At 38.6% G+C, this 9,676-nt stretch overlaps 1 long non-coding RNA gene across 2 annotated transcripts; it reads right to left on the minus strand.

The window, feature by feature from the left end:
* Positions 1-1,806: 1,806 nt before the first annotated feature.
* On the minus strand, positions 1,807-3,764 carry LOC110678969. Of its 2 annotated transcripts, XR_002502100.1 has the most exons (4): positions 3,427-3,764; positions 2,916-3,368; positions 2,443-2,851; positions 1,807-2,384 (listed from the first exon to the last, which is right to left on the minus strand). It is a non-coding gene; the product is annotated as an uncharacterized LOC110678969 (long non-coding RNA). The 2 variants fall into 2 exon arrangements; XR_002502099.1 differs by having other exon boundaries at positions 1,807-2,851; positions 3,427-3,762.
* Between the last annotated feature and the right edge of the window lie 5,912 nt (positions 3,765-9,676).

Raw genomic sequence — 9,676 nt, forward strand, 5'->3', positions numbered from 1 at the left:
CAGCTGAAAAACGTAACGGTAGCTCATGTTGGCAAGTTCGTGAGTTCCAATGAGGTATAGGGTGATCAAAGTATTTTGGACAGTCCGTTGCGTGTATATAATTTGGCCATTTATGCTATGTTCAGGCCTGGGAGGGAGAAACCAATACGAAATTTATGTACGTCAAGGTGAGCCGAGAATCTGCTGTCACGAACTGTCACTGTGAGCCCAGATCTTAAACAATGGACAAGCATGATAAAAGCGCGTAATTGATCAAAACATATTTCAGCATTTTATCAAATGTGACAAAAAATCGATTGAATAGCTATCCATAATTTTACTTTTTCCGATAAAAACAAAAATTAACTGCATAGAAAACTTTGGCCCTTTTTCCATGTTTGTCCAGAAAGATCTAAGGTACACAACAAACGAAAACTAGCGATTTTCATCAAGTCTGCCTTGATTGTCGTTGGCAAGTTGGAGTTTTCTTGCAGTTTGAAATGACTTTGTGTCATATTTCGTGTGTAGTATCGGTGCCTCCCTCCCAGGTTCAGGCCATGGAGAGCAGGCCCATGGCACGGGACGACTTTTAGCGTAGTCAACATCTCCATGTGTTTACTCATTTTCGGGTTATTTGAATCGAGAGTGCAATCAGAATGCGAAGTTTTGTTTAATGTTTATGATCCATAATCGAGCAAGAGTCGCAATCAAATCACTGATTGCTTTCTTGGAGGCTTGCAGGGTGCCTTTTAATGTTTGCTCTCCTTCCACAACCATCGAATTGTTGAATGTGCTTCAACTTTTTGGCACATTATTAGCTGATTTAACAACATCAAAACTTGATAATCAAACCACAGCAAACAATTAAACAAAACAATGGTCTTTACTTTCACAGTTCTTACAACTGACAGTGGGCGATATTCACTTATCGCCCGGGACATCCTGGCTACGAAGAACACTGTGTATCAATATATGGTTGTCATGGGCCTGATGGAGAGAGGCACCGATACTACACACGAAATATGACACAAAGTTATTTCAAACTGCAAGAAAACTCCAACTTGCCAACGACAATCAATCAGACTTGATGAAAATCGCTAGTTTTCGTTTGTTGTGTACCTTACACGCTAAGATCAGATTACCCATAAATAGGTAGTTGATTTACCCATTTATAGGTTTTAGATATAAAACGTATAATATGGGTAAAATATACCAATAAAAATTAGTAAATTTCACCCATATTATTGGTTTAGTAGAATTACCCAAATATGGGTAATTGGGTCCTAAAATTTGTAATGAAATCTTGTTTTTATTTAATAACACGAAAAAGCATGTTACTGTAATTATTTTAGCAATTTTTCCCGCTCAAATAATGGCTATATCATGTTTAAACTTTAATTTAAAAATTTGGTCCATAAATGAACCTTGACACTTTTGATCATGTTTGACGTTCGCTTAGTCAACAAAAACACCACAGGGGTTTTAGTTCGACCACTGGGGTTGTTCCTATCTGACATTTCGTAAGGGACACGGAAAACAAAATACACCCAAAATTTGAGTTTAAGCCAAAGGATGTGACAAAATCTAATAAAAATGTTTTTGGGCTTAAACCAACGGAAAACATTAGAAAATTGAGTAAACATGTATTTTTGGCCTAAACTTAAGCGTTTGGCACTAAAATTGGGATAGGGCTTTAGGACCCAATTGCGGTTACCCATATTTGGATGAAAAAATAGAATTGTTGATAATCATAGTGCGATGAACAAAATAGAATTCCTTTTTTAGAAGTACTCAATTGTTTGAAGATCATGGAGACAAATGATGATTTCGAGACGAACATTTCAAAAGGTCCCATCAGACTTTTGCCTTTATCGGAGAAAATAAGCTTCGAAAAAATCGTGATGAAAATCAAATGCCAATCAGAATAGAAACATAAAATAAGACATTGAACTTCATTTCTAAACGTGAAAAAAGCTCAAAAATTAAAAAATGATGTTCATTCTGCGGAAAACTACATGTTTACGTTATTTTTGGATATTTTTATCACATGAGACCTTTTGCACTTTTATTGTCAGTTGGGACCTATCAAATGGGTCTTTATGAAAATACCTTTGTTACTTGGGATATTTGTAAAACTCAATAAAAACTGGTAAATGTTGATTAAGTTTGTAAAGAATAATGGATTCAAATCAAATTTACGTCAACTAGAGTAAAATATTATTTAAATTATTGGGCAATAGTGAGGTATTCAAAAAAAAAAAAATATTTTTTGGTAGATTTTCTTTTTTCTTTTGTATCAAAGGCATGCAGTGTACAGTCTATGATATTGCTGAAAAGGAGAACTTATCCAGTGCACATGAGTGTACGATACTGTTGAAGACTGGTGGTAGTCGAAATTCTCGAATCTGTCAAAATATAAGCATTTGAGGGATAATATTCAATCTACTTCAAGTCTGAACATACAGTTTTTTTTGCATACTTTAAAGAAGATTGCAATCAACAGACCTCGCAGAAGACATTAGACTTGTACTCGCATCTTTGAACATGATGGAGGGTGGCACTAAGAGTTCGAACACCTTAATGTATGGATGATCCAATGAAATTATAATTTGTTCTTTGCATTTTGTAGAAGCCAGGCTTGGGCTGATCTGCTCTCTTTCTTCAATAACGCTTTTTCGATACTGCTGATGACTTGCTTTAACGACATTTTCTTTACAGTAACTGGGAATCGAATCAAGATCGATCATTTCTTCTGTACCCGTTGAATCACTGATCAGTTTTCTCAGTGATTTATCATGTCCTTTGATGGATACAGAGTGAGACTTCAAAGATCGATATATGGGTGGCGTGGCTACTGTAGAGGAGAGATTGCCTACAACCAAGCAAGGAAAATCGTTATACTTATGTGCCATTTGTACATCGGGAAAATTACTTACTGCTTTTGACTCGAGTGTTGGATAAATCTGTTAACCTACATCTGTCGTACTTTGCGTGATTCTGTTGCAAAATCCAATCCGTTGTACGGGCATTTGCAACATTCCCGTAGCTTGACATTTTCATCTCATGAAACGGAACACGATGAATGCTGCTGTTTTTGCAAGGATTGTTGACCTGTCCTGCAGTTAATTTCAAGCATGCTGCTTCGGTAGAGTCTCCGTACCATTTTGAAAAGTTCCAGTGCGCTTCTTTCAGCTCCGTGGTGACTCAGCGCTTTTCCTCTTAGAGAGCTTAAAAACTGAATTATCCTTCTTTGAAGGTGCAGGTTCGGCATTTGCAACTCTCCCGTAGCTTGAATTTTTCATCGCACGAATCATCTATCTGCGGAGGTGTAGGTTGACTACCATAGTGACTGCTGCCATCGGATCTTTGGCTTCGACGTGATGCTGCTTCTGAAATATTATTCATCCTTAAATTTTAATCTTATTCAATGCACTGAACTTTACTTACGTATGAACATCCGGAATTGGTCTTGTGTAGGATCCATTTTTATTAATTTAACTCAAAATAGTTTCAAAATTACTGTGAGAGCTCGCTTGCATGCCAAAGGTCCCATGTGCAATTTTGAAAACAAAAATCGAAAATGACAGATGAGACCTTCGGCGAGCAAAAAGTCCCATCAACAGAGCTGGTCGATATTATCGATAATGCAGTTGGGTCGTTTTGTTCTTTTCGAATTTTAAGGTTAATAAATAAAAAAAAGTTAACTTTTAAATGAAAATCGTTATATTTTATGCTGAGGATTTGGAAAATAGTGATAACTCAATTTGAGTAAAAATGTTAGTTAGGACCTTTAGAAATGTTCGTCTCGATTTCTATCGGAGGTGAGTAGGTTTGGTCATATTTTGTTGTGTTAACGCATTTTTATGCAAAAACTTGTCAGAAACCAAAATTGTAATAAGGTATTATATATTTCCAGTTTCCTCATGGATGTTCAGTTGGTGCTCCAATGTTTTTCCTCAAAACGCCAAAATAACTGGAAATTTTGGGCCGGTAAAATTGCTAATCAAGATGCAATAACTGTAAAACTGAATCGTTTAAGAGCTGGGATACAGTAGACCCATAGAAGAATGACATTTCGCCTGTTGATGGCAGGTTTAGTTTATTTGTCACGCTCATCTTTTTTTAAACTAACAGTGATATTACTCTATTTTATTATATATACTTGTTGTTCAATAAAGTGTGGATATGTATTTATGTTAATGACAAAATTCAATTTATTACTTAAAGTTACGAAAATCAATGAAAAGGCGAGTGAAAAAGCTTATTAAATTACTCATTTTTGCGTAATTATCGAATAATTGCTTCCGTGCTTGAATACCCAAATATAGGTATTGTCAGTTTACCTATTTGTGAGTAAACTCACTTTACCCATAAAATGAGTGTGTGCACTTTTTGGCGATTATGGGTAAACTTTACCCATATTTGGGTAGACTGATCTTAGCGTGTAGATCTTTCTGGACAAACATGGAAAAACTATGCAGTTAATTTTCGTTTTTATCGGAAAAAGTAAAATTATGAGTATTTGAATAATTTATATTCAATCAGAATAAAAGGTGCTATCGTGACATTACTTTTGAATAAGTATGGATAGCTTTTCAATCGATTTTTTGTCACATTTGATAAAATGCTGAAATATGTTTTGATCAATTACGCGCTTTTATCATGTTTGTCCATTGTTTAAGATCTGGGCTCACAGTGACAGTTCGTGACAGCAGATTCTCGGCTCACCTTGACGTACATAAATTTCGTATTGGTTTCTCCCTCCCAGGTTCAGACTACGGAGTTGTATCATGATACAATGGGTTTTCGTGATATTGGGTTAATATCATGTTTCTGGAACGTGATATTTCCATGGATTTTTGACACTTCCAATATCACCTTTTGAAGGTGATATTTCTTATATCATGATACAAACTGCTCGAATGTGCTGCTCGACTGCAAATTTTGCAGCAACCCTGCGGGTTTTTGGCAGAAATGTTTGTTTTCATTCCGGAACAGATGGACGAGAAAACTGAAAATGCGATCACTGGAAGTTCTGATGGAGCTGGCGAATAAAAAATTACATTGCTTGAGCGAAGATGGAAGGGTAGAAAACAATCTTCAATATTTTGGCATGCTCGGATGTGTTTTTTATATATTATATTGTGTGTTTATTTTTTGACATTTGAATTTGGCAGATACGGTATGATGAATTAGAACTTGTTTTGGTTAACAGAATCGGAAGGTAAACAGAAGGATATTTTTTCTTATATTGCGTAAAACTGTGTTTTCCAACATCTTTATAGTATCATCAATAATCTTTGATCATCAGAAATGGCCAGTCCGATTATTCAAACAGTACGGCACCAGCATGCCTCATCTTAAACCGTTTATCATGCGCTCTACGGGTATTGTTTTCTGGGAATTTCCAGAATAGAGCTTGCCAGAATCTATGTGTAGAGTCTTAAGCCCCAAGCACAATGTGAGCGGCAGCGCGGTACAACGGCAAAATGGCAACCCCATCTTGAGCTACACTCTACTTGTCAAGTCAATGTTGAAAAGGATTTAGTCAACATGGGATTGATGAGTAAAGTATAGATCAAGATGGGCATGCCGTTTTGCCGTTGTACCGCGTTGCCGTTCACATTGTGCTTGGGGCCTTAGCCTTTGAGTTTTACACAGGAATTTGATTAAGTGTACATCCTGGAATTCCACTACTTCTAAAAGGCTGGTAAATTGAAGTGTAGAATCCATCTCCTCTGAATAGCCTTTATGCACAAACGTCAAGGTCAATGTGTGAGTGTGTTCGAGTTCCTACACTGATAAAAATCCACACGCTCGATCTGTGTGTTTAAAATTATGGATCGATTCATGAACGTCCATATCGATTTGCTATGATTTTCTTGCAAACTTCGTGTGTGTTACATATTAAATTCCTGTGTATTGCTTCATGGATTGATTCATCAACCGACAACAGGGATTCCATATTTTTTCCACATAAGTTCCCGAAGCTTTCACTTCAGATTCGTATGTGTCAACCTATGGACGCATAGATCATCACTCCAACACGGATTCAGTGTGTTTTGCTTATGGTTATCTTGTGTCATAATCATCATGTTCAAGTTGGTCGATTCATTGATTTGCGCAATGAGATTGTTATGATGAAATCCATGAGCTATGCTATCGATTTCCATGTTCAAAGCTTCTTAATTGTTTGTGATCAACTCATGGGATGCATAGTGAACTGAATTGCGGTTGGACCTCGTGTCGAACGACAGTCATCATCATGCTTCCAAAGAGAAGAAGCAAATTTTGAAGCTGAAAGTGTTAGATGAAAATTTGTGAATTCGATGTTTCTTTTATTAGTGAAGTTGACCGATATACGGGAGTTCTACCTTTCTATAAGAAAACATTGATTATAATGTATAGTTTAGTAGAAAAATCGGATTCCACTAACAGATTTTCCTGGCTTTCAGTTTCGAAAAAAATGGAATATGCTTATCCCTGGCTTCCCAAATTATGGATTTGCGGCGCCCCGCTTGTTGCTGGCTCACGGGTTTGAAAAAAAATCAAGAGAGCTTGCGACAAGCAGAGGAGCCTCGGATCCATATTTTGGGGAGCAAAAGTTTTTCTACCAAAATTCTTCTTTCAGTCCCTTGACATTTATGTTCTATCACACATGACTATCTAAAGCTACTACATTTCGAATTCAATAAGCAAATCAGTTGGTTTTCATGATTCAATATTTGGAAATCCATGTTTGTTTCACATGACAACCTAATGTTGATACACATGTTATTATACCGTGAAATCAATGATGAAATCCATATGGCTACCACACTCAAATCATGTGGGTTTCCTCATTGCGCAAATCTATAAGTAAAACACACGACCTTGACGTGTAGATTTTTCTCAGTGTAAGCGGTTAGAGGTGAAACTCGTGGACGACGATTGACTCGGCCACTTGGATTCAGACCAGCGTAGCGGACAGTCCGACTTATTCAACGCTCCCGTAGTTGGCAATACCCGAACCGACTCAACAGTTTTGGCGCAGCCGATTGGATCATGGTGAGTAGTTTTGGAACAGAAAGTGATTTTTTTTCTCCCGGAAGTGTGTGGTGATGTATGGCGCAAACAACAAGAATTAAAGGAAATTGAAGTGATTTCGGAAAGATATTTTTCATCGTGGATAAAACTGCTTATAGTGTTGGCTTCCGGAAGTTCGGCGTGGCGTGGTTAAATTTTCGACTGAAAAGGAGTGTTTTAGGAGTGAGGTTGGAATTTCGGCTGTAATAGTGTGGTTTGGAAGTGAGGTTAGAATTCCGGCTGTTAAAAGCGTGAGGCAATTTTTTCGGCATAATGTGATTAGATTATCGAATAATTGAAAAGCTTTCCAAATATCATTGTGCATTGTGAGTAGATTTTATGATCTTAAAATTTATGGAAGTGTGTGAAAGTGAACAGCGAGTCCGGAGAATTCCGTAGCGCTAGAGTGAAAATAGTGAAACGAGTCCGGAGAAATCCGTAGCGCTGTTATCAAAAGCGAGTCCAGATAAATCTGTAGCGCTGTTTTTAAAAGCGAGCCCGGGTAAACCCGTAGCGCTGTTATCAAAAGCGAGTCCAGAGAAATCTGTAGCGCTGTTCCCATAAGCGAGCCCGGATAAATCCGTAGCGCTGTCCTTGAAAAGCGAGTCTAGAGAAATGTGAAGCATTTTTCCCAAAGCGAGCCGGGCAAATCCTTGTTGCAGGTACTCGAAAACGTGTCCAGAGAGATTTTACGGTGTGAGGAATTCTCAACTCAGCTTGTGTTTAGAAAGTTATTGCGCCAGCGTCACAATGAGCTCCTAATTTGCTTTATTGCAAAGCAGGAAAGTGGTTATAGCGAGACAATGCATATTTTGAGGTTAAATTGTGAAATCGTCAATTTTCAATATTTTCTCCTACAGAGTAACAATTGAAAAAGCTAAAAGAGGCATATAATAATTCCTTTTGTCTCTGAATTTGTATTTCAGATGAACGACAATGGTACATTTGGTACACTGTTGGGGGCTTTCAACGATAAAGTTGATGCTCAAGACTTACGTCGTGAATGGGAAGAGTGGCATCGTGCCTTTGAACTTTTTCTTCAGATGCGAAACATCGAAGCCCAACATGAGAAGTTGGTCACTATGCTCACGATTGGAGGAAGAGGACTGCAGCGAATTTTCTACAATTTGCGACCTGTGGCAGAGGAGATAATTCCAGAGCCCGTAAAGGTGCCTTTGATGCCGATCGAAGTCAAGGAGTATGACAACGCGGTGAAACGGCTAGAGAAATTCTTCATTGGCAAGCGGAACGAACGAGTGGAATTGGAAGTTTTCCGGTCGCTTAAACAATCAAGTGAGGAATCCTTCAACAATTTCATCCTGAGACTCCGAGCCCAGGCTGCCAGATGTGAGTTTTCGGAACGCGAGGAGACAGAACTGCTCCAGCAAATCACAATGGGGGCTTGTGACGAGAAAGTGCGAGACAAAGGTTTGGAGAATGTCATGAGTTTGGATGAAGTGATCACCTATGCCATGAACCGCGAAATCCTGTCAAAACAAAGGGATAAGCAGAAACCTTTCAGAACTGAGACGGAGTTGAACAGCGTGGGCTCATATCGTTCTGGAACTCAAAACTTGAGCGAGAAGCGTAACACAGGAAGCAATCAGCGATTTGAGAGACAACGGATGGGTAGACGCGTAAGATCAGGTGAGAGTCGTTTCCGGAGCGAATGTAACCGATGCGGTTCGCTCCGACACGCAGGTGACTCACGAGATTGTTTCGCTCGAGGTGCGACTTGTAACAATTGCGGACAGCGGGGACACTATGCAAGGAAGTGTGACAACCGCCGCATGCAACGTGGAAGTCGCTTATCGAAACGGGAACCGAGACGCAACGACTTCAATGAAGCTAACTCGGTGAACACATCTGAATCCTGGGGAAAGGATGATTCTCATCGCTCAACTGCCGAGGGCATCGCTAAGGTGGAGTAACTTTAATTATTTTGTTCTTTTTTGTAATATCTTCGGCGAATCATATTGAATTAAATGAGTTGAAATAAAAGATATATGATTTACACATGCTTTTCCATATTAGGTGGATACGATTACCCTGAAGAATGACTCCGTATTGTGCAATATTGACAATGTGCCGGTGAATTTTGTAATTGATTCCGGGTCCTCTATCAACGCCGTTACGGAAGACGTGTGGAATGAGCTTCTCGCTAAGAAAGCCAAAATATTCAAGAAAAAGTACAAATGCGACCGAAAATTTTATGCGTATGCAAATCGAGATCCATTGAATGTTTTGGCTCTTTTTGAAGCTCGTATTTCCGTCAATCCTACGAAACCTGAAAGCTATGCGGAATTCTTCGTGATCGATGGTGCACGGAAGTCCCTTCTAAGTAAGCGTACGTCAGAAGAGCTGAAGCTTTTGAAAATCGGACTAGATGTTCTGCATCTCAACGAAGACGACGGTGTAAACAGCAAGCCATTTCCAAAGTTTCCGGGGGTCCAAGTGAAGTTATCCATTGACCACGCAGTACCTCCCAAGAAGATCGCATACCTGAGAGTGCCTTCTGCTATGGAACAAAAGGTAATATAATATCAATCAAAATGCCAGGTTCAACAGTTATATGTTTATAGGTTCATGATAAAATACAGGAAATGCTCCGTAATGATGTCATCGAAAGGGT

The sequence above is a fragment of the Aedes aegypti genome, chromosome 3 (genome assembly GCF_002204515.2).
Source record: "Aedes aegypti strain LVP_AGWG chromosome 3, AaegL5.0 Primary Assembly, whole genome shotgun sequence".
Lineage (NCBI taxonomy): Eukaryota > Metazoa > Arthropoda > Insecta > Diptera > Culicidae > Aedes > Aedes aegypti.